This window comes from Dysidea avara, chromosome 9, assembly GCF_963678975.1.
Source record: "Dysidea avara chromosome 9, odDysAvar1.4, whole genome shotgun sequence".
In the NCBI taxonomy this organism is placed as follows: Eukaryota; Metazoa; Porifera; class Demospongiae; order Dictyoceratida; family Dysideidae; genus Dysidea; species Dysidea avara.
Window position 1 is genome coordinate 14,340,172 of NC_089280.1, and position 23,991 is coordinate 14,364,162.

Genomic DNA, 23,991 nt, shown 5'->3' on the forward strand with positions numbered 1-23,991 from the left:
TTGGTTTACTCTATGTGATTTAAACATTAATTTTAGTTCTATTATTTGATATGAAAATGTACACCATGTTAGTACTCTAGTTGAAATCAAGGGAATACTTAAGTAAAGTACAGACAGTAAGTAGAAGTATGTACTTTTCAACTATTGCTGTATATAAGTGTTCTTTACAAGTAAAAGTGGGTCACAGAACCATTATGGTATGTAAAACCTTTCATCATATAATCAACGTTAAAGGATGACTCAGTGGAACCTGCAGATGATGCTGATCAAAATAAACAATGTTGTTTGCTAGCACTAATTTTCTTAAGTAAATTCTCCAGATAGCATTGTCATTGTCATCATCATGTTACAGTGACTATGGTCATGTGACTTGTAGTCTATTGACCATAATGAAGTTTGGTTTAGATGAAAGCACAGGGAGGGAGCCTATATATAGGCTATTTACCTGTTTGGTGGTTATTTTACTAATAATTATATACCACTTGGTCTCTAGGTGATAATACATTTTTACAGCCCAGGGAAGTGACCATGAATGCTCTGTAGTGACTTCCTCCTCTGTTCATTAAACTGCATAGCACTAACTGATAGCAATAATGGTTATGGAAATTTCTGAGATACGGATGGTAATATGTACCAGACCATCCGGTTAAGAGAGGTTCCATTGTAATGTGATCCTGATTGGAAAACTCAGTGGCAAACTTCACAGATGTAGCGTAGAACTTCATAGAATTCTTTAGTTTTTTACCAACTTTATTTAATTATGATATTTACATTAAATGTATGATAACACCTAAGTTTAAAGGGGAAAAGGTTTGCTTTATTTTCCATGCTGTGCCTATATACTGTAGGTATAGGCTTCATTTTTCATCAGTGTATACTTTTTTTTTCCTTTGTATGGTAATAAAACATACTTAGTGTGAATGTGACACAACCCACAGAGACACTGGAGTGACCACAATTACCCCCACTAACAAAGCTATCAACAACATTACCATAGCAACTATCAACAAATTAATGGCTACACACAAATGTTTGAAATTCCACTACAATAATCATATGATTCAGTATTAAATATTATTGTTCACTAAACTGTCCATCATTGTAAGTCCAGCCAATCATTCAGTGGCCACTTGATATTGACACCTTCAACTTTGTCACATTAATGGCAATTTAACACTTTCGAAAGATTTGGTAGCTGTACAAACTGTCCATTACTCACATACACCATAGCTAGCCTTCCTCAGTCGTTCTCCTCATCCTCCTGTCTTACTACTGAGTGAATTCTGGATCTGATGGATCCCAAATTATGTGATAACTCAGCATTATATAGTCTACAACAACGTTGAAACCGGGTCACTACTGCTGACCCGGATGACCCACTGACCCGGATTTGACCCGGATGTGACCCGGATTGACCTGGATGTGACCCGGATTAATTAAAGCCGAGACGTGTTTCGGCTAGTCTCGAGCGAGCGAACAAGTCTACATTTTGAGCGTTCGATTCGTGTTGAGTAAATATTGCAACTTCAGCCTAGCTGTAGGTTGAAGACCAAAAAAAAAAAAAAAAAAAAAAAAGGTCTTCACCTACTGACAATAGCTACCCCTCACCATAGATACCCTCAGTTTCGTGCTACATACTGCACTTACTAACAGATGGGCATGGCTGAGCATATGTTGGTAATGCGATAAGTGGGCGTGGTTCACGAAAGAGCTACGCAATAGCATTTATAAGTTCCACGTCGTCAAAAGAACAATTTCGTTTCTCACGTGATCCTTTCTGGGTCAGACCCGGATGACCCGGAGAAAATGTGACCCGGATGACCCGACCTGGTTTCAACGCTGGTCTACAAATTAAGGCTGTGTAAAATTAATTCTATGTTTCTGGTCCTACCAATTCCCCGAAATTGACCAGGTGACCAGGCTTGTTTTTTTTTTGTTGATGTTGTTTAATTGCAACTTCTGATGTGGTTGTACTACATTTGACATAGCAGTACATGAATTATAGGAGAAAACAAGGTTAACATAAAGTTAGTGCATCTTTATAAGAAAGAGTGTTTACAAGACTTGAACCTTTCAACCGATATAAAATATTATAAATTATTGTATGGTGATTGCACAATTCATTCTGCAAAAACATGACCAGGAAGGGAACCAGAAACAAATAATTAACTTTTCATGGCCTAATCTAGAATCTGCTAATTACAAATAGGCACTAGTTTTCTCGCTGCCACTGAAATCATGTCATGATAAACTGTATTATAGTTACCTTCTTGAGTTAAAGAACCATGTATGCTCATGCACTATGGAAAACATGGGGGTGTGGTCTCAAGCCAAGGCTTCAGTCACCTCATGCCATATTTGTCTCTTGACCACACCCTCATGCTATATTTTCTGTATTGCACTCACTGCAGTGCTTTAACAAGTACTAAAAGGTGCAAAATACTTATAAATAATTTAATTGTTCAAGTGTACTTGGCAAAAAACTTCAGTACAGAAAGTATTTAAGTTAAATACAAGTACTTTGTATAAGTACTCGTGTATATATATTTGTATATTAGAGCAACCTGCAATTACTGCATGCTATATGTACTAGTAATAGCATGGGTAGCAGTGAAATTTGGGATAAATTCCAGTGGTATTTATCCCAAATTTCACTGCTATACCCATGTTAACACCATACTCACTGCATATACGCATGCTTTGCATTAGCATTGCTATGTACGCAATTTGTCACTATGTACTAAACACGTGTCAACACTAATTGACGCTATATTGTTAACATAAATTCTAGCCAATGAAATTGCAATTACGACTTTTTCGCTGCTACCAGTGAAATACAGGATAAATTTCACTGCTACTATTGAGACTTTTGTATGGGCAGTGAAACAGGTATGGTATTAATATATAAAGTAATCTGCACATGACAATTCGGAATTATGGTCTACCACTATAGCTACGCTTACATGTAAATATTTAAACGTACTTTGTAATATCAATTTCACAGCCTCTTTCTGCTAACAAACCCTATGTGTCATTTCTTGTTCTTATTTTCTCTCATTTTTGTCTGATCTCTGTAGTTTTCAAGTAGTGTTCTTACAGCAACTGGGAACTATATTAAACTCTACAGTCTTCATGGTGTCATTTCATGATGACAAATACATTGTGTGAGCTGGTAGTACTTGAATGTCAATCTTACTATTCCAAGTGCCAAAATTCTATACAAGTACTTGAGTATTTGCAGTATATATGTGCCACAAAATAAAATTTAACATGGAATGGGCAGTTTACCAGTAGAACTACATTTTGTAAATTTTATATATAAAATTTAATATCTCAGCACATATTAGTGTTTACCAAAGTTTCAGCCTATACACTACACTCACTTGTTCTAGCTACACTGACATATCCTAGCTAAATTATGCATGTTGACCTGTCCTATAGTAGCTACACTGATTGCATGTGACTTGTCCCTGCTAAAGTTTGTGTGTTGACTAGTGCTAGCTACATTGACTTGTCCTAGGTAAGTCAACATGTAAACTGTAACTAGGACAAGTCTATACAACAAATCATATGTATAGGTAAGAAAACTGAACATGCAAGTGACAAGAGTCATCACACAAGGTGTATTGCTAAGACAATACAGTGTACAAAGCTAGGACAAGTTAATATGTAAAGTATAGCTAGCTGTAGAACAAGTCAGTGTATCTATTGTAGGCAAGTCAACATAAAAGGTGTAGCAAAAGGGTAATTCAGAGTAATGAGACAAGTCATGCAAAGTGTACATAGCTAGGACATTATATCATGCAATGTGTAGGCAAGACAAGTAAACATGCAAAGTTTAGCTATTCATACCATATCCACCAAAATAACTACGGGAAGGGTGAAGTTTGCAATGTGGTCTTTAGTTATTTTTGTAGTATATATACACCCATTCCACCTGCTGGACTGGTTTATCATTGAGCATTTGCCATGGCTACAGAAGTTTAAAACTTTTAATAGATGCAAAACAACCATTTTTATGGAACAATAATTGTTGTGATTTTACCAATTGAAAATTATATAATTAGTCATCATTATTGCACTGCTTGTTTCCCATCCCCAAAAGCAGTCAGAACAGAGATGGGGTGGAAAGTAATTATTGATGATTAATTATAAGTCAACTGTACACGTACTTTTACATGCATGTGACTGCTTTATTAGAGTATCACAATCTTAAAAGGTGGAAGGACTATGCATTATTCTCAGTGTCCTGTATTGGTGGGAGCAGTCAGAATCATGCAAAAAGGAACAGGAAAATACACAATAGCAAGATATATTTCCTCATTGTATGAACCAAGGAGGAGGTGCAACCCCTTTGTTACTTTTCCAACCCTGCATAGCTAATGGCACTCAGACATTCAGTGCAGAGTTTAGTGCACCTGAAGTAGTGCATATGCACATGATCAATAAAGTTTGTGATGCTGATGGTGACAGCAAGGAATAATTATGTTACGTTATTCTTACTATATACTGAGACTACTACTTGAGTATATAACATTTATAAGATAGAAAGGTAGGGGAGGTGGGTAGCTAGCAGCAGTAGCACAGTGGTTAGCACACTTACCTAAAGCTGCAGTAGTCCAGAATTCAAGCCCCAGTTGAATTCTGTGGGTTTTTTTTTCCGTTTAGTGACCCTGTTTTGTCTAAGTTTTACTGTTGGGTCAATAACCAGTATGGTTTGTTGAACTGACTTTCGGTTCATTACAATCTACTAGAGAAGGCTGTCACTTCTAGTAATTTAGAAACTTAAAAAAGAATTGCAACAGTTATTATTATTAATTATTATTTATTATTAACACTTTACAGTGACCAGCACTGAAGGTCATGGATTATATCATAAAGTGATAGTTGAAGGGAAAAACAAATCATGGTAGCCATTTATCCTGGTTGATAATGTGTCTAGTTTAAAAGAGTGGCACCAAGTGTGGTTAGTATTATATTATAAATTATGGTCCACAAATACAGAGTTGTTCAGTATCTTACATCATCACAGCTTTTAAAATAACTTCAGTTCTTGCTGTTTAAGCGTTGGCCATTCTATTGTACTATCATTCTTGAGATTGATGAGTATCTTAAAAATGATTCAATACAAATCTTGCATTTCACCTCTCCTGGAATTCTCCTGGAATCAACACGATGCAAACAAAGCCAATTCAATCAGAGGTTTCTCCAATGAAATGTAAGTTCATTCCCAATACCAGTCAAAGAAGCATGTTGTAAGACAATGGTAGGATCTATTCTTGAATATGCCTCACCTGTATAGTCACCATGTTAGATGGAGATCATACAGGTGAGGTGTATTTAAGAATAGATTTTGCCATTGTCTTATGACATGCTTCTTTGACTGGTATTGGGCATGAACTCATATTTCATTAGAGAAACCTCTGATTGAATTGGTTTTGTTTGAATTAAATGTTAGAAAATGTTTCGATTCCAGGAGAGGTGATTGTACTAGGCTAAGTACAAGTACTATTAAACACTAAAACAATGCCCTTTAGGAGCTATATGTCTGACTACTTTTTTGTTAGTATGTTTGTTTTTGTTTCCTTCAAATTTGTTTTAGTACCATTTTCATGGCCTAAACTATAAAATCAAATTTAGGGCAACATTATATCATCAAAGTAAAGTCAAAGGAGTGAACAAAGCTAGTGAAACAGTTAACATGCAACTGTAATCTGCACAATAGCATGTACATGCATGCATTACTTACCAGACAGTTTACACCTTTCAGTGATGTTGCGTATTTGCTTCACTTCACATGTTCATTAAACACATTGCATGTAGCTTTTTACTGGAAAAGTGACATGCAAAGCTTAGCTAGGACAAGTCATTATAGCTATATATCACCAGTAAGTTCAGTTAAGACAAGTCACACAAGTCAACATGCAAAGTTTAGCTATGACAAGTCATTGTAGCCAGACTTGCAAAGTTTAGGTCATTGTAGCTAGCACAAGTCATTGTAGCTAGCACATATCAACTTGCAAAGTATAGTTAGTTCATTGTAGCTAGTACAAGTCAACATACAAAATTTAGTTAGGACAAGTCATTGTATATATAGCTAGACTTGTAAAGGTTAGCTAGGACAAGTCACTGCAACTAGCACAAGTCAACACGCAAAGTTTAGTTAGGACAAGTAGCTAGACTTGTAAAGTTTAGCTAGGACGGTTAAGTCATTGTACCAGCACAAGTCAACATGCAAAGTTTAGTTAGGAAAAGTTATTGCATAGCTAGACTTGCTAGCATTAGTCAGCATGCAAAGGTTAGCTAGGACGTAGCTAGCGTTAGTCAACATGCATGTTTAGTCATTGCAAATCAATATGCAAAGTTTAGCTAGGACAAACCATTGTACTAGCACTATAGTCAACATGCAAAATTTAGTTAGGACAGGTCATTGTACTCAACATGCAAAGTTTAGTCATTGTAGCTATATAGGACAGATCAGCATGCCAATTAAAATAAAAGTTTACTGGGGACAAGTCACAGTCAGTGTAGCTTTATAGGACGTCAACACAAAAACTTTAGCTGGGATAGGTCAGTGTAGAACATGTCAACATGTACGTAGGACAAGTTACTGTAGCTATGTAGCACAAGTCAACATCAACATGCAAAATTTAGCTAAGACAAATCATAGTAGCTATATATATCTAATCAAAAACAGCCAAGCTGTAAAAAAAGGTGCGGCCCCCAAAAAGGCCATGGTGAAAAAAGATGTGAAATCCAAGGTGGCGGCCAAGAAATGGCTGTGATGGTAGGTTAATGGTTACATTTTAATAACAACAATTCAGGTGAATTTGGTGCCAAGACCAAGCGGCACAAAATTCACCTAAATTGTCGTTATTAAAATGTAACCATTAACCTACCATCACAGCCATTTCTTGGCCGCCACCTTGGATTTCACATCTTTTTTCACCATGGCCTTTTTGGGGGCCGCACCTTTTTTTACAGCTTGGCTGTTTTTGATTAGATATCACTTCTTTTTGTATTTGTATACTGCAAAGCCGGCCTATGGCTGGCTTTGGGGCTTTTTTAACCCATGTGTTTTTTCTTTACTACAGGAAGAAGAAAAGAACTTAAAGAAGAATTTTAGTACTTCAATTATTTTTGATTTTATTAGTAATTATACAAATTATATACATATATTTATTACATGCCCATTATTCCCCACAGGATAGTTTTTTGCAGCTGATCTCTCTACTGGGTGACTTGAAATGTAGCTGAACTATATACAGGATGGTTTCTTTGTAGGTTGAACTCTCTACAAGGTAACTCCTTCTAGCTGGTCTCTCTACAGGGTATTTTGTTTCTAGCTGAACTCTCTACAGGTGATTTGTTTGCAGCTAAACTCTCTACATGGTGGTGTCTTTGTAGCCGAACTCTCTACATGATGGTTTCTTTGTAGCTGAACTCTCTATAAGGTGACTTCGTCTAGCTGAACTCTCTACAGGGTGATTTTTTTGCAGCTGAAATCTCTGCAGGGTGATTTGTTTGCAGCTAAACTCTCTACATGATGGTTTCTTTGCAGCTGAACTCTCTACAAGGTGACTTCGTCCAGCTGAACTCTCTACGGGGTGATTTGTTTCTAGCTGAACTCTCTACAGGTGATTTGTTTCCAGCTAAACTCTCTACATGGTGGTTTCTTTGTAGCTGAACTCCCTACATGATGGCTTCTTTGTAGCTGAACTCTCTACAAGGTAACTTCTTCTCTACAGAGTGATTTGTTGTAGTTGAATTCTCTACAAGGTGGTTTGTATGAGGCTGAACTCTCTACATGGTGGTTTCTTTGTAGCTGAACTCTCTACAGAGTGATTTGTTTGCAGCTGAACTCTCTACATGATGGTTTCTTTGTAACTGAACACTCTACAAGGTGACTTCTTCTAGCTGATCTTTCTACAGGGTGAATTGTTGTAGCTGAACTATCCACAAGGTAACTTCTTCTAGCTGATCTCTATACAGGGTAATTTGTTTGTAGTTGAATTCTGTACAGGTGGTTTCTTTGTAGCTGAACTCTGTACATGATGGTTTCTTTGTAGCTGAACTCTTTACAAGGTGACTTCTTCTAGCTGAACTCTCTACGGGGTAATTTCTTTGTAGCTGAACTCTCTATATGATGGTTTCTTTGTAACTGAACTCTCTACAAGGTAACTTCTTCTAGATGATCTTTCTACTGGGTGATTTGTTTGCAGCTGAACTCTCTACATGGTGGTTTCTTTGTTGCTGAACTCTCTACAAGGTGAATTCTTCTACCTGATCTCTCTACAGGGTGATTTGTTTGTAACTGAACTCTGTACAAGTGCATTTTTGTGGGTGATCTCACTGCAGGTTGATTTGTTTGTAGCTGAACTCACTAAAGGGTGATTTTGTTTGTAGCTGAACTCCTTGCATTGTATCTAGTTTCTAGCTGATCTCTCTACAGGGTGATTTGTTTGTAGCTGATCTCTCTACAAGTTGATTTGTGTGTAGCTGATCTCTCTGCAGGTTGATTAATTTGCAGCCGATCTCTCTACAAGGTAATTTGTTTGTAGCTGAACTGTCTGTAAAGTGATTTATTTGTAGCTGATCTCTCTGCAGGTTGATTTGTTTTAGCTGAACTCTCTACAGGGTGAATTACTTGTAGCTGAACTCCTTACATTGTGTCTAGTTTCTAGCTGATCTTTCTACAGGGTGATTTGTTTGTAGCTGATCTCTCTACAAGTTGATTTGTGTGTAGCTGATCATTCTACTGGTTGATTTGTTTGTAGCCGATCTCTCTACAGGGTAATTTGTTTGTAGCTGAACTCTGCACAAGGTGCTTTTTTGTAGGTGATCTCACTGCAGGTTGATTTGTTTGTAGCTGAACTCACTAAAGGGTGATTTGCTTGTAGCTGAACTGCTTACATTGTGTCTAGTTTCTAGCTGATCTCTCTACAGGGTGATTTGTTTGTAGTTGAACTCTCTATAAGGTGATTTGTTTGCAGCTGAACTCTCTACATGGTGGTTTCTTTGTTGCTGAACTCTCTATAGGGTGTTTTGCTTGTAGCTACTCTCTACAGGGTGATTTGTTTCTTGCTTATCTCTCTACAGGTTGATTTGTGTGTAACTGATCTCTCTACAAGCTGATTTGTTTGTAGCTGATCTCTCTGCAGGTTGATTTGTTTCTAGATGATCTCTCTACAGGTTGATTTGTTTGTTGCTGATTGCTCTAAAGGTTGATTTGTTTGTAGCTGAACTCTCTGCAAAGTGTTTTGTTTGTAGTTGATCTCTCTACCAGATGATTTTTTGTAGCTGACCTCTCTTCAGGGTGATTTGTTTCTAGCTGATATCTCTACAGGGTGATTTTTTGTAGCTGACCTCTCTTCAGGGTGATTTGTTTCTAGCTGATCGCTCTACAGGTTGGTTTGTTTGTAGCTGAACTCTCTCCACAGTGACTTGTGTGTAGCTGAATTCTGTGTAACTGAATTCTCTAGAGAGTGACTTAATTGTAGCTGAATTCTCTACACAGTGCATGACTTTTTTTATAGCTAAACTTTCTTCAGTGTGACTTGTAATGTTCTGAATATCTATAGTGATATATTTGCTTAACTCTCCACATGGTGACTGTCTTCTTGCTGAACTGTCTATAAGATTAACAGTTTGCAGCTGAACTCCCTACAGAATAACTTGTGATGTAATAAAATTCTATAATGGAGTAAATAAATTAGCCGAATGCTCTATTAGGGTGACTGTTCTATTAGAGTATCTCGATCTCGCATTTGCTACACGGAGTTGGCTTTCGAATCATAACTCAGTGGTTTGTAATCCGATTCTTCTGTACTACTGCAAGGACTTTCTATGAAGATTATTCCAGCTATACACCGATTTTCAGCTCATTGCTCTAAGCGGTTTGCCTAGTAGGCGTGAAAACTAATACTTTTTTATTCATAAAAATCGATCGCGTAATTGTGACACAGGTTGGGTTTTGTGTCATATCTCCGTGGTCTTTATCTCGATTCCTTTCAAACCACCATAAGGCACTCCTACGATGGTTACTCCATCTACATAGCAATTTTCAACTCATTCCATGAAGCGGTTTACCCTGTAGGCGTGACAACAAATCGATCTTGTTTTACGCGAATAATCGGTCATAACTCCTGAACCATTCATCGGATTTGTACCAAATTTGATGCTAGGATTCGCCTTTGGACTCCCTTTCTGTGTGCCAAATTTCAAGGCGATCGGAGTACGCGTTTGCTTGTTATAGCAATTTTTGCAAGTGTGCGAAAAGACGAAGAAGAAGAAAAAAAAAACGAAGAAAAAAAAAACGAAACTTTGGCAGCTCGTATCTCGGACATGGCTGGAGCAATTTCCTTCAAATTTGGAATGTAGACTCCCTTGGCTGGCGGGCAACTGTGTAGCAAATTTGGTTCCAATCAGATAAGTGATCACCGAGATACAAAGGTGTGAAAATGACGTTTTCGTTCTTCCTGTCAATATACTCACGGTGTGGCGCACCGGCTTCTTGGGCCGCACGACACACTACCGTGTGTCTTGATATATATCACAGGCTAACATGCAAAGTTAAGTCAGTGTAGCCATCACAGTCAGCCTTTAATGTTTAGCTAGAACATAACATTATAGCTATTATAGCACTGGCCACCAATGGAGTTTACTTAGGACAAGTCAATGTAGGGCTAGTTAACATGCAAAGTTCAAGATGATGTAGCTATTTGAAGTTTAGCTAGGACAAGTCAGTCAGTGTACCTAGAACATGTCAGCTAGGACAGATCAACATGCAATATTTAGCTAAGATGTAAGTCAGTGCAGCTAGAGTAAGTCAACATTCAAAGTTGTATAGCAATAGCTAGGACACGTCAGTGCAAGTCAAAATGCAAAGTTTAGTAGGGACAAATCAATGTTGCTAGCTATAGCCTATAGGACAAGTCAGCATGCAAACTGTGACTGGGAAATGTCAACATGCAAAGCATATATGCATAACTAAGAAGGAGTCAACATGCATACACATTGTAATGAGTGATCATCACGCCAGGCTAATGACAAGAGTACAGATCGATCATGTACAAGTCACCAGACAGCACAAATAGTTTTATAAAGGTATCATTATTTTCTATGTGGTGATAATATTATATGCTGTTTTTGTCTATCTACCATTTCATCTATTATAATAGTTAATGTTTACTGAACTACATAAGTACTATTATGAGGCTACTACAACCAAACACTAGAATAGATTCATATCTTCACTCATTCTTCCCATCAACTATAAAGGTCTGGAACAACATACCTGATGACTTCATCACCTGTTCAAGTTTAGAACAATTTAAAGCAAAGCTAACTGGACAATTATTAATTATATAATTTGTTGATTAATTGTACCATTAGCTGTGCGTATTGTTTGTAAGATGTTTTGCACAGTAAACAATAATGATAATAATAATATAACCCAATTATTTTATGATTAATCTGATGCCTATTTGGGGACTTGAATGTCATAACAATGAATCAATGGAGTTTAAGAAGTCTAATAAAGTGCACACTCAAAACACTCTAATTAAACAATCCTTAATTTTCTGCTTGAAAAAATAATAATAGTGGTTGGTCTTCCTATTTTAATTGAACTACATTTGACATTCAGTATGTACAGACTTGTCAAATGAATTAGTTAAAGGCACTGTAACTTAACTTTTGCATGCATGTGCAATTTGAGCAGTCTTCTTAGACCAATTAGTGGCAGTTACTACCAGCGTTTAAGATACACGTTCACAACTGTGATGCACTTTGGTTAATGCATCATCAGGCATTAGGTTAATAACACACAAATTTTGGCTCAAGCTATAGCTCATGTACACCATGCAGTTTGGTAATGACTGTTAACATTAGACCCATAAAGAAGACTACTCAAATTGCATGCATGCATGCAAAAGTTGACTTAAGTACCATTTACTGATTCAGCTGTGGGAAATGTGATTATCAGTGAGTACACAAGTGTTGTTCTGGTGTAATGATTTCTGGTATAAGTTAAACAGAAATCATTTGTCTGTGGTTTGATGTGGTAGTCATTTGTCTCTTCTTTGTTGGCTAGTGGTATTTGATGGCTTGGTGTTTTCAAATATTTTGTGTTATAAATTGAGAACACCTCATGCACTGCAACAGAAGTTTAAAATTCTTAAGTCAACAGTACTAGTACTAAACCAAAAACTAGACTATAAAATGCTGCCCACACAATTATAAATCTATTAATATCTAAAAGCCTTTTCATATTTGAAGCAACCAAAAGTGTTTTAACGCATCACCTTATGAGTACATCATAGTCTTAAAAATATATTTTGAAAAAATCTTGAAACTTTCTCTAAAATTTTGAAGTTTTGGAAGTTTATAAGGTCTTGAACTATACTTCTACAGTGAAACATTGCTGGGAAGCAATTGTTTGGTATGGAATAGGTACCTACATACACTGCAACTGCACCAACAATGTTCCAGAGTAGAACACATAGCTACTCCCTGCCTTTTTAAAAGCCTGGATTCACCCCTAAGACATGTCCAAGAAAATCAGATTCTCTGAGACTGAATCTAAGAGTGATTTTAGCAGTTTATCACGATACTATTAATAGCAGCTTGACTGTAGAATTAGGGTGACTTCTCTATTAGGATACATCTTGATCTCGAGACATTTACTAAATTAGGGGACATATTTCCCAATATCTTCTCAAAAATTTCAGCATCCAGTTTACCATTACTGTTGGTTGACTGTTTTATTAGGGTGACTGCTCTATTAGAGTATACTACTGTGTCACAAAATTACATTTAAAATTCATTACAGTAACTTCTGCAGGACAAGACGTGGATCACAAAATTGCATTTAAATGCATAACCGTAATTTCTGCAGGGAAAGAAGTGGGGAAAATTCAATGGTGGGGGTCCTTCAGGAGGCTACAACTTAGCTTCTGAGGATTTACATGTATTCTGCTTGGAAATTACACAGGATATAGAACAGAAGTTGGGTAAGATGATGGCAAATTAAATGTTATTTGGGAATCAGGTTGGTTTTAACAAGGTTGCAAGGACATAACAATGTTTTGGGCTCAACTCAAGAAAGTGATTGTCACCAAACACTTCAATAAACAATTATGTATTGTTGTACGTCGATTTTATGATATAAATGTTGTGGGACTCTTCTGTCACACTTAATTATCAGTGTCAAAATCCGGCCACATGTCAATGCAACTTTCAGCCATAACTTTCCCAGCATGGATATACTGTACTACTTACATCTTATACTACTCTGCTCCTTGCTCCTGAGAAAACAAATTTGTGTTCCAATAGCATGTGTACATATTCTGCCCAGCAGAAGTTAGCTATATGAAAATTACCTATGGAGCCTCCCATTTTGCATTGCCAAAAACCACAACACTAAAATACAGTTTGGTAGTTGATACCTATGGTTAACTCACTAGTTTCCTTGCCTTGAAATCCAGTCAGGATCGAGATACTCTAATAGAGCAGTCACACTGATAAAATTGATAATCAATAAAGCCTCCGGCCCGTACCAAAATTGAAAACATCCAGATGGGAAACTATAATTTTTGGAGTAACCTTACGTGGCAGCACATGACGTGTCCACAGTTTACACTATTGTAATCATTTGGAGAATTGAAAAAAAAACTTCCTTGTAGGTTTGTGTCTTCTGTAGGTTTGACTTGCTTGCACCACCACTATGAGATGTTTCTAGTTCTTTTACCTCAGTACACCCTCGTGGTTTGCTATTATGTGCAATGGCCCCTGAGCTCTTGCATAAAGTGGAATCTTTTAGACTCTGTGATAAGAGAATATCATGTTTACAAGGATATCTAGTCCAGTTTTATTGGAGAAGTTTTGTACTGTCGCCATGATGTTCTCAACCACCACTGAGTTAGCAGCGGCCATAATGCACACTCACCGTGCCTCACTGAATCGAGACTTCGCCCTGAGCTCAGTGACAGGACACGAGTTTAAGAATCATAACATAATATCACTTCACCGGAAGGCCAGCCTCACTCACAACCGCTGCGTAGTGTCTAGCTCAGAGTCAGTAACGGCGTTATAACAAGACCCACACTCACTAGCTGACCAGACTCGCACGTTCCCCGCTGAAATCCGCCGCAGTGTAGCTACATTCAATGAAAGGGTGGTAAATAGACAAATAGTAACTGATAGTCATAGATTCTCGACTAGTATATCTGGATCACGGGGAGAAGTCTATTTCCAATAGTTCGAAATTACACGACAGAAAGTTCAACTTTAAAATCCTATTTCCAAATGTATAAAATTCGAATTACACAAGAGAAAGATCAAAAATCTTATTTCCAAACGTTTTGAATTTCGAGTGGCGAGAAAATACACGGACCAGAACTCTAGCTTGCTGTATAATTCTTTGATTATATATACCACATTCTTATTTACAATTTCTGTAAAGAAATAATAATTAAACAAGCAGCCTGCAGGTGCTGCCAAAAAGTCCAGAAAATGTAAAAAAATAAATAAAAATTTAACAAAAAAAGGTGCTACCAAAAAGTCCAGAAAATGAAACAAAAAGGTGCTACTAAACAGTCCAGAAAGTGTAAAAAAAATAATTAAACAAAAAGGTGCTACCAAAAAGTCCAGAAAATGTTTTTAAAAGAATAATTAAACAAAAAAGGTGCTACCAAAAGTCCAAAAATCTTTTTTTTAAATAATTAAACAAACAGGTGCTACCAAAAAGTCCAGAAAATATTTTAAAACATGTCACTAATGGGTGCCATTTCACATTGGGAAGTTGTCCCAATCCTGATTGCCGCCCAACTACACACGGTCTTGGTCATAGATGCAGGGGACGGCCGGTGGGGCACCGCATGGCCCACACGCGGACTTGGGTCATCGGCTTTGCTAGTGACTTGGCCTAGCTAACCTACCAGAAGAAAGCTGTTAGGATAAGGGAGGAGGCTGGCTGTTCCTGGTCCGGGGATCGGGCCCCTGATGCCAGCACCACGCGTGGAGTTTCCCAAGCCGTCTCCTTCAACCACTCTGGTCCATCAGCTAGGCACTGACGGAGTAGCATTTTATGTGCTATTTAAATACATCACACTTGAAGTTAAAACAAAAAAAATTTTTTCCCCACTGTGGAGCTGTACCCTGGACCTCCAGGTGAGCAGCCCAATGCAGTAACCATTGAACAATTTGGCCCACAATTATAATGCATACCAATTAGTATATTTCTATCCTACGTGCTCTGTACATGTGTATTAATTATACCCCCCCAAAAACACCTTTGCTGTAAAAAAGGCACGACCAAGAAACTACAAGTATCTGTAACCCCATGTAAAACAGATAAGCTGTAGAAAAACGCTCCATGAAGTTAATGGGTAACTGAAAGAGCTGATATCTAGAGGGGCCAAGAATCAATAATGTTACTACAACTGACTATGATTACCAAAAAATACCTTGGCTGTAGAACAGGTAAATAAAAGTAACTGGCAACCAAAACAGCTGATATCTGAAGCGGCCAAGACGAAAAGTTAAGTTGATACAACTTTCTACAATTATAAACTTGCAACATTGAATCCTAATCATTCAACTGTGTTCTATACATTCACCCTTGCTACATCCTAAATTAATTCTTTGTAACTCTAATTGGCTGGTAATTTGGCCGCCTTTTTTTCTTTACTCTGACTATTGAAAGGTGCTACCAAAAAGTCCAGAAAATGTTTTTAAAATGTCACTAATGGGTGCCATTTCACATTGGGAGGTTGGCCCAATCCTGATTGCCCCCCAACTGCACATGGGCTTGGTCATAGATGCAGGGGACAGCCGGTGGAGCACCACATGGCCCACACGCGGACTTGGTCATCAGCTTTGCTAGTGACTTGGCCTAGCTAACCTACCAGAAGAAAGCTGTTAGGATAAGGAAGGAAACTGGCTGCTCCTGGTCCAGGGATCGAGCCCCTGATGCCAGCACCACCCGCAGGGTTTCCCAAGCGGTCTCCTTCAACCACTCTGGTTCATCAGCTAGGCACTGATGGAATAGTATTTTATGTGCTATTTAAATACATCACACTTGAAGTTAAAACAAAAAAAAAATTTTTTTAATGTTCCCCACTGTGGATCTGTACCCTGGACCTCCAGGTGAGCAGCCCAATGCAGTAACTATTGAACAATTTGGCCCACAATTATAATGCACACCAATTAGTATATTTCTATCCATCGTGCACTGTACATGTGTATTATATTAAAGACTGAGACATTAATTTTGCATTGTACTAAAGGGATAAATAAATAATTTTTTTTAATGCTAAACAATCATAATTATTAGTGTGAAGTATCAACAAGTTAAGAAGAGATATTAATATACCTTTGGGGAGTGAGTGTACTTATCGCAGGGTGATGCTTGTACTATTACAGTATACTCTGCATGGTACTACTCTATGTGTAGATAAATACTTCAGACTAAAGTAGTGGATTGGAAATGAGCAATGGTGCCATGGAACAGTAGAACTCTAGCTTGCTGTACAATTCTTTGATTAGATATACCACATTCTTATTTACAATTTCTGTAAAGAAATAATAATTAAACAAGCAGGTGCTGCCAAAAAGTCCAGAAAATGTAAAAAAAAATAATTAAACAAAAAAGGTGCTACCAAAAAGTCCAGAAAATGAAACAAAAAGGTAATTAACAAAAAGGTGCTAACAAAAAGTCCAGAAAATGTTTAAAAATAAATAATTAAACAAAAAGGTGCAACCAAAAAGTCCAGAAAATGAAACAAAAAGGCAATTAAACAAAAAGGTGCTGCCAAAAAGTCCAGAAAATGTAAAAAACAGTAATTAAACAAAAAAGGTGCTACCAAAAAGTCCAGAAAATGAAACAAAAAGGTAATTAAACAAAAAGGTGCTACCAAAAAATCCAGAAAGTGTAAAAATAATGATAAAAAGGTGCTACCAAAAAGTCCAGAAAATGTTTAAATTAAACAAAATAGGTGCTACCAAAAAGTCCAGAAAATGAAACAAAAAGGTAATTAAACAAAATGGTGCTACCAAAAAGTCCAGAAAATGTAAAAAAATGTCACTAATGGGTGCCATTTCACATTGGGAAGTTGGCGCAATCCTGATTGCTCCCCAGCTACACACGGGCTTGGTCATAGATGCAGGGGGCAGCCGGTGGGGCACCACATGGCCCACACGCGGACTTGGTCATCGGCTTTGCTGGTGACTTGGCCTAGCTAACCTACCAGAAGAAAGCTGTTAGGGTAAGGGAGGAAACTGGCTGTTCCTGGTCCAGGGATCGAACCCCTGATGCCAGCACCCACTTAAAGTTAAAAAAAAAAAATTTTTTTAATGTTCCCCACTGTGGATCTGTACCCTGGACCTCCAGGTGAGCAGCCCAATGCAGTAACTATTGAACAATTTGGCCCACAATTATAATGCACACCAATTAGTATATTTCTATCCTACATGTTCTGTACATGTGTATTATATTAAAGACTGAGACATAAATTTTGCATTTTACTAAAGGGATAAATAAATAATTCTTTTTAATGCTAAACACCCAGCTGATAGGCACCTGCTGGGAATGCTGTGGTATAAGCAAGTGTATATAGATAAATGCTTACCATTTGGCCTATGTTCCGCTCCTAAGTTATTTAACATTTTAGCAGACTTAGTCTCCTGGATTGCTGGTCAACATGGAGTTTCATGCATGCTACACTACCTTGATGATTTCCTTCTGATGGGCCCACAACACTCATCTGACTGCCAGCAGGACCTTGACACCTTCATCCAGTTGTGTTCTTATCTTGGGATCCCTCTAGCATCAGAGAAAATTGAGGGTCCTACAACTTCACTTTCCTTTCTAGCAATCACCATTGACACATCCCGAATGGAAATGAGACTTCCAAAGGATAAATTAGCAAGATTACAGGAAATGCTTTCACAGTGGCTTGGAAAAAAAGGCTACTAAGCGAAAGATCCTTTCTCTACTTGGCCACCTTCAGTATGCCTCAAAAGTGGTGAGGTGTGGCCGTACCTTTACAGCCAGAATGTATGTGACTGCAGCAAAACTCAAGAAACTACATTTTTATATACCCAGCTGAACAGACAGTTTCGATACTTAGCCTGGTGGTACACATTCGTATGCTATTGGAATAGCTTAAGTATCCTACGCCATCCTACCATGGCGACTAGCACTCCAATTGCCCGATGCTTCAGGATCATGGGGTTGTGGTGCAGTTTATAATCACCGTTGGCTTCAACTAAGGTGGTCAGATGAATGGATGCACCAAGATATCATGGCAAAAGAGCTTGCTCCTGTTGTCATAATGGTAGCTGTGTGGGGTCCATTATTAGCCAAACAAAGTATCTTACTACAGTGTGACAGCCTCAGCCTGGTGACCTCCATTAACAAAGGCACAGCCAAGCAAACACTTGTAATGCACCTTCTTCGCAGCCTTTGGTTCTTTACAGCCCATTATGACATAGCTTTGACAGCCACACACATCCTGGACGTCACCAACACTGCAGCTGATCAACTTTCACGAAACCAGATGTCTCTATTTCACCTAGCAAACCCAAGAGCCACCAGATTACCAGCACCCATCCCAGCATCATTACACAAATTCTTTCCCCGCCTGGACCAGATTGGACTTCATCACGATTCAGAAAACCCTTCAGAAACACTTTGCTGCGAGTAGTTTAAGCCAGCGTTTATTTGGTTACCATGTATTGTAATTTTGCACTAACTGTACTTATTGAAATGTGTGATCAATAATGCGAGCACTTTCATGCCTCACATCATAATGATGCACATTTATTCAACACCTCTTTGTCCACAAACACATACATACGTACGTAGACGTAGATCTACACCTCATGTGACCCCTTGCCTTCTCATATTATAGGTGTCACAATGCCAGAGCTGTATACAATTATGAGAAAGTACTACTCCCAAGGTGCTGCCCCAGCTACCCGAAGATCCTACAAGGCAGGTACCAGACAGTACATGAGATTCTGCCAGCAATCCTCTCTTCCCAGCATCTCTACATCAGAAAAGACACCTGCTACTGTTTGCCACCCACCTAGCTACACGTGGTTTAACTTATGCCACAATCAAAGTGTACTTGGCAGCAGTCCGGCATTCACAAGTTACAGTGGGGTACCACAATGCCTTTGATTCTCACTTCATTCCTAGAGTTCAGCAACTCTTAAGAGGCATTCACAAGGAATCTTCCAAAACTAGACGGCCCAGAAAACGTCTCCCAATCACTCTCAAGATAATGCAAAAATCAAGCACCATCTTAACAAGCAGCCTCCAACATACCAGGACAATTGCTATGGGCAGCCTGTTGTGTAGCCTTATATGGCTTCCTCCGCGTAAGCAAGTTCACTGTTCCATCCCAACACAGCTATGATAAAGCTTACCATCTCTCTCTTGCCGACCTGACATTAAACAGCCGATGCTTGCCAACAGTAGTACAGCTACACATCAAACAATCCAAAACTGATCCTTTCAGGGAAGGAGCATTCGTTTTTCTCTCCAAAAGCAACAGAGACATATTCCCAGTTCGTGCCATTGTGGACTACCTCATTGTACGAGGAAAACGGGAAGGGCTACTGTTTGTTTGGCCAGATGGTACCATGCTCACTAGAAATCTCTTCGCATCAGCACTGGCAAGAATTCTGCGCAACCTGAATTTGACCCCTCAACTGTATAATACACATAGCTTTCGCATCGGCGCAGCTACTTCAGCCAATCAAGCCAGGTTAACCTCCCTACAGATCAAGGCCTTGGGTAGATGGAGCTACCAAAGATATATCAGGATAATCCCTAATGAATTTGCTACCATATCCAAGCAACTTAACTCGCATGACAGCTAAAGCACAATTTTTATGCAACTGTATGCTAACACAAATACATTTACTTGTATGCTCCCCATGTTATAATTCCTTACCACTCATCTTCTGCTTGGGTGAAAAGACAGCCCAAGCTGCCTTTCTGTGGCCTACTCACCCAAGCTATTTAGTGGTCATTTGGGGTGCTCAGGTTAACCAACGGACGTCATAAGTAACCTAACACCTAATCACCAGGCTTAGACCTAGTATCAAGGTTTAACAACTCCCCCGGCAGGCAAACTCCGGCACATCTACCAAACCCACCACAATCATTGATAGTGGTGTCATGCCTAGTGAAGTTGAAGCAGCGCAGATCAGGTAAGTAGGTGTGATGCTTGTGCACTACATCAATGTGATTTAATATCATGCACTACTCCAGCTTGTTTTCAGTACTTTTTATCGATGTGCTATGATCCCTACTCTAGTTGAAAATTCCAAAAAATTTTGTGTACTTGTTTATTAACTTATATGTAAATAATTATTATGACTGGCCGTGAACCCATGCTTACCGCAATCTGAAATGGCACCGGGCACCCCGGCTATATCAATTATCATCTGAAAAGTGAAGTATCCATTATGCTTCATTGTCGGCTGTGTTCAACCCATTATACAACAGTACAAATCAAGAACTGCTCAAAAAGCACCTCTGTAATCAAAATAGCCACTATGAAAAATACGGACGATTTCCATTACGAAGAAAAGCCATCATGTGCTACTACAAAATTGACACTTTTCATGAATGGGACACAAAGGAGGACACAGGTAAGTCCATTGAGAATGCATTGTATGTACTGAGGTATACCAAAAGGTACCTCTCACTTTGAAGCGACGTTGAACAGTGAAAAAATCAAGCCCGTATCCTGTCTGAAGGCATCAGTCACTCAGTCAGTCAGTAGAAAGTTTCATTTAATAATTTTTTTTTTTTTTTTAATTCCGTAGCAACTTGTTGAAAGCATTTCAGGTTGATCTGAAAGCTTGTTTGGGCTTTGTTTTACCTAACCAATACTGCCTTGTCGTCTTCAGGGAAAATTGAGGCTTGTTTTGAGTGATGTTATTTTGTGGACCATGCCTACTCCTTTGTGGTGCCTATTACACAGTACTATCATACTGTATGATACTAAAATATTTTTAAGACATACAGTTGTACTGGGTGATTGGTCACCCAACACTGGTTATTAGCCAGCAACAGAAGACTGCATAGTACATATACATACACGATCCACAGTACATACAGTGTGCACCCTGGCATATATTACAATTACAGTAGAACCCCTCTGAGATGGACACCAACCTATGTTTTTTTATAAAGAGGTGTTCTTAGTTAAGGCCTTAAGGGGTGTACGAAATTACTAGCACTGTTTATCTGGGACCTGTCCATTATAAAGAAGTTGTCCACGATCCATGGGGTGTCCTCTTAAAGGGGTTCCATTGTACTACACATTTACTTACCACTAGGTACTGACCTAGGCGTTGCTGCAGGTGGTGTCACACCACTGCCACCTATTGCAAAAAATATATACGTAGCAGTTAAAAGACCACAAGCTTTTTAATCTTTTGTCCTATTGTGAGGAGATGGATTTAGTATAAGACAAAAAGGAAAAACTCAAATTGGGTATTTTAGTATGCAGCAAAGAACTGTGAGCTTCAGAAGGAAAACTGGCCTTAAGCTTGCAACCACAACACGACTACACCATGGGCGGATCCAGGAGTTGGCAAGGGGAGGGGCACAAACAGGCCAAGTTGTTGGGGAGAGCCAGATTCTCTTATTAGTTGCTACATTTTTGAAGCAGCAAATAATCACCTCTTAGTAGTGTCTCACTGTTAATTTTGCCATTTTGATTTTTTCAGGTGGTTGTGAAGTCTTAAAAGCTGTTTAAAAGCTCTGAATGTCTTAAACAACAGCAACACGATAATTATTTTATTAGTGGCGCTTAGTACGCACGAAGGTGCTGGGTAACAATTTCAAAGTTATTTTGGCTTTGGTTTGCTTTGGTTTCAAGTGGATTTGTAATAAAAGCTATTAAAATGTGCATATTTTCATGAGTTTATAAACTGATCTTGGACTGACATAAAGTTTAGTAGCTACATAGCTATTTTAATCAGAAGTATGGCTGGCTCCACCACAAGGTGAAGGGAGGGGGGGGCATTTGCCCCATCCTGGATCCGCCATTGTACACAACACGACTAATGTCACTTACTGCACTGATTCATTATAAATACATACTAGTGTAACTTACCAGAGGAACTCCTTGGGACACCGTCAGATGTCCTCAGTGGACCACTGCCTATAGACAGATACAATATAAACACTGTACAATATATAGTAAGCCAATATTTTATACAGTACAGCAGTACGGTATATTAGGGATCATAGGGGTTAGGCCAAAATATCACAGCCTCCTCACAATACCTTCATGATGCCTTGATAGAAGTCCAAAAGTCCCTTCAGTATGACCTGAAATACTCCCGAAATGTTGCTATGAAATTAAACAAGTTGATGTTGTGCTACTTCTAAAAACCAGGTGCCCAGCAAACAAACCTAATTAACAGTGTACTAAACTAATATTTATTTTGGTTTGTTGTCACAGTATTTTGTTTGTTTGCATATCCCGTAAGCAGTTATCCTGGCTATCATATAAATCACCCTGGTTCATGTTACAATTACTACACATTAACTTATCACTATAGGGAGAACCCCTGGTGGACCTTGGCAACGACCTAGGTGATGGTCTTGCTGGTGATGGTCTTGCTGGTGATGGTCTTGCTGGTGATGGTCTTGTTGGTGATGGTCTTGCTGGTGATGTCACAACTGCAAAAACATAACAGTTAAAAGTCCTAATTACACACGGAACTTAAACCAATTTTAGGAACTTAAATAACATTAATTTTACTGTATCACATGCCAACATACCTGACATGGTCGGTGGCATGACCATGCTCACCACGGGAGGTCCTAGGAAAGGCACAATACATGAATAAATATTTGTTTTCAAATAGCACCTTTAATTATTCTAATTATCGTCATCGTGATATTTAGGATTTTACAGTAATTTACTAAACTAGCTAGCTATCACCTGAGCCACCTCATGCCTACTGAATCCATTGGATTTAACCTTCACAGTATACATATGTTAAACTGCTAATAGTGTTTTGTATTAATATGCCTGTGACTATTTGTTTCTATATAGACAATGCCTAAAACTTGTCGAAAGGGGGGATGTCTCTTCCACCATTTACGGTCGGCACTTGCTGTTTAACACTCATGCAAGAAAAAACCATGGACTAAAGCACAGCTATGGACACTGTTAAGAAAGGAATGAGCACAAAAAGAGCTGCAGTTGAATGCAAAGTACCAAGTTGCACACTAAATAACGACAGAATCATAGGAAATGTAGTCCATGGACTAATCCTGGTGCTTAATCACACTTAAACCAAGCTGAAGAAGAGAATGAATTTATAGTCACTGTAGGAAAGATAGGCTTTAGAACAGGGGTCCCATACTTATTAGTGAGTATTCATCAGGTGAGAATCACAATACAACTAATAGTCATAGTACTAATGGTGACACTTGTGCTACTTTAGAAACTCCTACTTCAAATGAAAGGATAACAGCAGCAGCAGTATCTAGGAAATTTGTCTACCACTGTGTGTGGTCTGATAGTGGTAGTAATTCCACAATGAGTACAACAGAAAGAATTTCATGAGGAAGAAGAGCAGTTTGAAAAGAGCGACAGAATCATTGGAACCTTCAACCTTTAAAGAAGCTGATCAGAACGAAGAAAGTACAGTGTATTGTCAGTGATGAAGACACAGTTGTTGCGAATGTACTGTATCCATGAAGATGATGCTCGTAGAAGAATGGGTCCATGATACACTAGGATTAGATTGATGCTAATGGATGGCTTTGTCTACTCAAAATTTAGTTTTTCACTGTAGTGTCTATTTGCATTGTGTGATCTTTTTTATTATGCAACTGTACTGTAATTGTATCTATGCACATATGGTAAAAAGAGGCATAAATTTTAGATTCCTTGGTACCATGGCTAACTCTATGTGGATAGCAGAGTGGCCATTCATGCTTGGCAG

The 23,991-nt window shown here is 38.4% G+C and overlaps 1 long non-coding RNA gene across 1 annotated transcript; it reads right to left on the reverse strand.

Annotated features, from left to right (window-relative positions):
* Positions 1–1,014: 1,014 nt before the first annotated feature.
* On the reverse strand, positions 1,015–22,203 carry LOC136267314 (uncharacterized). Its single transcript, XR_010706624.1, has 3 exons — positions 22,143–22,203; positions 21,355–21,405; positions 1,015–1,289 (listed from the first exon to the last, which is right to left on the reverse strand). It is a non-coding gene; the product is annotated as an uncharacterized lncRNA (long non-coding RNA).
* Positions 22,204–23,991: the final 1,788 nt, after the last annotated feature.